Below are 5,498 nucleotides of genomic sequence, written 5' to 3' on the forward strand. Positions count from 1 at the left end.
TTTCAAGTGCCATCTTAGCTCATTACTCGCCACATTTGGGCCTAGTTCTTACCACAGATGCTAGCAGCGTAGGGGTAGGCGCGGTGATCTCCCATTTGACGCCAGAGGGCGAGCGGCCAATTGCGTATGCATCACGGGTATTGAATTCGGCGGAAAAGGCGTATTACCAGATTGAACGCGAAGCTTTGTCAATAATATATGGTATTAAAAAATTCCATCAATATCTCTATGGTAGAAGGTTCACATTAAGAACTGATCATAAACCTTTAGTCTCCATTTTTGGCGATAAGTCAGGCATACCGGTAATGGCAGCGAGTAGGATGCAGCGTTGGGCGGTCATCCTCGCGGGTTACGATTATGACATCGAATACGTGCGCAGCGAGAAAAACGCGGCCGACGCACTATCTCGTTTGCCAGTAGGATTACGTTCCGAACAGGAAAACGATAAAGGTAATACACGCGAAATCACTTATTTGAATTTTGTTCAAAATTTCATGCCAATTACAAGGAAGACTTTGTGTCAAGAAATTAGTAAGGACGACGTTCTTAGGAAAGTAATGTTGTTTATACAATCCGGCTGTAACGAACGATAACGTTTGTAACGATGAACAGATTAAACCTTATTTTTCACGACGAAACGAATTATACATCGATGCAGGGTGTATAGTATGGGGTTATAGATTAGTTATTCCAAAAAAAAATGCAGGATTCGTTGTTGAAAGAGGTGCACAGCGGACACATGGGGATAGTTAAGATGAAGAGTATCGCGCGGAGCATTGTGTGGTGGCCGGGCATCGATGCGGCAATTGAAAGCGTCTGTAAAGCGTGTACCGCGTGTACAGCAGAGAGTACGTCTCCGGCTAGGGCGGTGCCACAACCCTGGCTATACGAGTCAGAGGTTTGGTCACGGCTACATCTCGATTTCATGGGTCCTATTCAAGGTGCCTCATTTTTGGTGTTAATTGATTCGACCTCGAAATGGATTGAAGTTTTTGAAATGTATAAAACTACTGCCGCTGAAGTTATTCGCGTGTTACGGGAAACATTTGCGCGTTTTGGGCTACCAAAAGAGATTGTATCAGATAACGGGCCCCCGTTTTCTAGGAAGGAGTATGAGCGTTTTATGACTTTTAACGGTGTTAAAATGACATTTGCACCAGTATACCATCCTTCGTCGAATGGGGCCGCAGAGGGGGCAGTTAAACTGTGCAAACGAGTAGTTCGGAAAGCTTTGCGCGACGGCTTTGATGTAGACGCAGCGTTACAGTCATATTTATTGTCTTACCGAAATGTAGACCACAGTACAACCGGTACGTCACCAGCGGTTCTTTTACAGCATAGGACATTAAGGTCTCGTCTTGATCTATTGAAATGTAAGAGGCAAGTAGAAGATAAGGTTATTCAGAGTCAACGTAAACAAGTCGAGTATGCGGGAGGTACGTCTAGACAGTTGGATATCGGAGAGAAGGTGTGGGCACGTAATTATACAGGAGGGGAAAAATGGATAGGAGGGAAAATTGAACAAAAAGTAGGATCTCGCAACTATATTGTTGGTAGGGAAAATGGTCCACCCATCAAACGACATATCGATCAGCTTAAAACTAAGTGGGCTAGCACGATTGATGTGTCAGTACCAAACTCTCCAATTGCGGTAGAACCACCAAACGAATTTCCCACAGGTACGACGGCGGGAGGGGTGCCAGAACCGGTAACAAGCAATTCTGAGTTAAGGGCCGGGAATGCTCCACCGTTGCCAGTTGCACCGGCCGCGCCCCCTACATTGCCGGTTCCCGTGGAGGGTCCCAAACCGATCCGCAGTAGGAAACCCGTTAAAAGATATGGGTTCGACTTGGATTAGTATTTAATGATTTAATTCTTATTAAGCTAGTACGCATAACTGTAATTATAGATTTAGTGGGGGGGGGGGGGGGGGGGGTGTGACATATGTGGGTAGATTAAGTAATCAGGCGCCGACTGAATGTGGGTAGGTTTATTTCTGTCTCTTTTAATAAATCCTATACCGAACGGACGTGTTTCCTTGGTCTCATCAGCTCAGATCCATCTCCTGGCCTGAAGGCATATTTATCAGTTACAATAATGCATAAAATTTTCAAATGACTTACGGACGTTGTTTGTGGCCGAGTATAAGTTAAAATCACCTACTATTACAACTGCGTATGAATGCGAGCTTATAACTTTCTCTAGACATCGGAATGCAGAATGGTAACGAACGTCAGGTATTCTAGGGGCCAAATATACGACACACAGAATCAATTTCAAACGTCCCTTAGTAAGAAGTGCACAGATAATTTCATCCTGTGGATGCGCGTCACAATCTAGCTCCCGCAAACAATACGGCGCGCGCGCCGCGAGCAGCACTCCGCCTCCGCCACGGCCGGGACGATCACAGCGCAGCACGCTGAAGTCGGCAGGGAAAAGCTCGGAATCGTGCACAGAGGCGTCGAGGCGGGTTTCAGTTAGGGCCAATACATCTGTCTCGAATGTCACTAGCATATTCTTTGTTACGGATAGTTTACCCTTTAACCCCCTAACATTCTGGTAAAAAATATGTGTTTTCTGTGATTTGGGAACGAAAAAACTTATTCAGAGATCTGTTTGCTATACCGAGATGATGATTGTTTATATTTAAAGGAATACTATGAGTACTATGACTATTCGAGTCTAAAGTAAAGTGTGTCAAAAGCGTCATTAGATCGTTATAGATTGCAATAAATCCCCGCTTGTTGACGTTACCAAATCCAGAGAACATACTATTATCATAGAGTAAATTCTTATTAGGGTCTAGTGTAAAGCAATATTCACTTTGTACATTGTCTGTATATAGCAGCCTATTAAAGGTAGAAACACGGTTATTAAAGAGGATGGAGTACTTATTACATTTAAATGTAGGCACCTGTTCTCTTATAAATGTAATAAGTTCTTTAAAGTTTACATTTTTCTTAAAATCACTGTCACCTATGTAAATAACACAAAAGTCGTTAAAATGTGACGTCCCACGGCAAAAGGTACCTTATGGCGGTTGGCGCTTACGCTGTTATTAACGCCGTTCCAATATTATTGCGGCGCTATGCGACGTAAGCGCCAGCCGCCATAAGGTACCTTTTCTCGTGGAACGTCACAAATTATAATTTCGTAGCTTGTCATGGAGGTCGCGAAACAGTTCTCTAGTGCCTGCCCCTGGTTTCAAGTAAATATACGTGTTTTCATGGGACCGTGACTGTTTGATTAATTCTATCAGATGATTGGAGTAGTTGCTTATCAGACACATTCTGGAATAAGGTAGTGACGACCGATTTTGCCGAGCTTTTTTGGGAATGGGGATTATTGGCGTCACGATCCCTTTGGTTTTCATACGGTCGTCAATGGTATTCGGAATAGGTACACCTTTCAGTTGAGCGAGTTGTTTTTTGTGAGCCTCCACCTCAATTTCTAATGATGCTATGAGCTTTTTCAGGCGCTGCAATTGTACCTCACAGTCAATATTTAGGCACATCATAGCTCCGCCTGGCGATTGAGGCATGACGTTTTGAATGGAGTTTCGCTTATTTATGCTAGACGGTGAGGGAGAGGCAAGGTTAGATGCGTGACAGAGCTTTTTCAGTGTGCCAACTTCTCTCTGCAAGTTATCGATACTTCTTTTCAGCCCATTATTTTCAATTATTACCTCTTCGAGTTGGTTTTCAGTAGACGCGAGTTCAGAGCCGAGTCGGACTATTTCTTCCTTCATTTCCAGGACCGTCAATACGTCATTCACCGAGTAATCCAGACTCTTTGAGAGCTTTTGCTGAACGAGTGCAGCTTTTATGGAGGTATCAGATTCCTCCTGGGCATCTGAGATATGCGATGTTAACGGAGATTGAGATTCAAATGGAGGGGATGGCGGATTTGTTACATTCGTCCCGTCGCTTATTATGGGAGAATTGTGAATCAATCGGAGACAATCTTGAGATTTTTCTTGGTCTGTGGATAGGTTATCTTTCTCGCCCGTTAGTATATACCTAGTGTAAGCGACCCAAGTAACAAAAGGTTCTATAACTAAGGCATTTTATAACCAAACAGTGATATAGTAGGCCTATAATGGTAACCATTGTGACTGCTTGTACTATAAAGGTTTTTAACAGAGCGTTTTGGTTCTATAAGATTAAAGAGCATTTTAGTTTTATAATTTAGCTCTTAGAACGCTTATAGCACCGTACAAAAGAATATTTAAAGTGCTGCACTGTAATAGTCATGTAATAAGCGATTATGGTACTATTTAATACTATAGACGACTTTACTGACGCTTTTATGTACCTATTTTGCACTAATAATGCGTCAAAATAACTTTTATAGTACTAGTATTGTAGCAGTATCGTAAACACTATTAGAGGATCAACCAGCACTATAAAAGGGCTTTACACGACCATTACGTAACGTTTTAGCTTTTTAAAAGCTCTCTTAACATCGCTATAAGGCTAGTTCTGTAAAAGTCATGAAGGTTTTTCTATAGTGCTATATAGTACCGTAAAAGTTACCTGCTACGTTGCTAAATAACTTAATCCTAACCTGTTAAAATATGGCTGCTGTTTTCTGCCATGATAGCACGTTAGCAGCACGGCTGAAGCCTATGTGTACTATAGTAGCCACAGTTGGGACAAGTCCTTATGTTATTAATTTAAATTTAATTAAAACATGAAAATTATGAGAGCGCATTGTCAAATTTGAAATCATCATAATGATTTTATCGATACAATTATTTTCGCATGTACAATATACCGGCATAGTAACGGTCCACGAATGTTTTTAGTACGTCCTTTTTATTACCTGAAATACAAATGTCACTTTAAGAAACAATGACGAGAATGAACTTACCGATATTTAATATTTTAGACACCCACGACGCAAGTGTGATAAATAAGATCACTGGAATCGTTTACGGTGCAAAATAGCACTATAAGCATGTTTTGGTTACTTTTATAATTGCAAATTGCGACATAAACGTTGCAGATAGCACTATTTTAGTACTAAAAAGCGTTTCTCGTCACTTTTACATTTCAACCATAGAGCTGATTTATCACCGTGAGAGCCTTTATGTAATGTTTATAGAATAAATCAGTGATAAAACTAGGGCCTAATTGGGGTTTCGTAAACGTTTACAACACCATTATAGTGCTAATCATGAACACTAATTAGCACGCTCCAAAACGTTCTCAGGACCTTTATGGTACCAAATTTTGTTACTTGGGGAAGTAGCAGACGAACTTAAATAAACCTGATCCGGTGGTGCTTCTTGGTTCGAGCCTAGATTTTCTGATGGGTCAGTTTTTAGTTTATGTGAGAAGGCTGGTGAGTTTGATTGGGACCTGTCTGGAGATTCTGAAAGTTTGTCTTGGTCCGGGGTTATGTTTTCTGACACGTCCGTGTCTAGAGCGTGATGAGGTAAGGGGGAGCTTAATTGTGAACAACTTGGAGCTTTCTCATGGTCAATGTTACAGTCA

Source organism: Cydia splendana, unplaced genomic scaffold (genome assembly GCF_910591565.1).
Source record: "Cydia splendana unplaced genomic scaffold, ilCydSple1.2 scaffold_57_ctg1, whole genome shotgun sequence".
NCBI classification, from domain to species: domain Eukaryota; kingdom Metazoa; phylum Arthropoda; class Insecta; order Lepidoptera; family Tortricidae; genus Cydia; species Cydia splendana.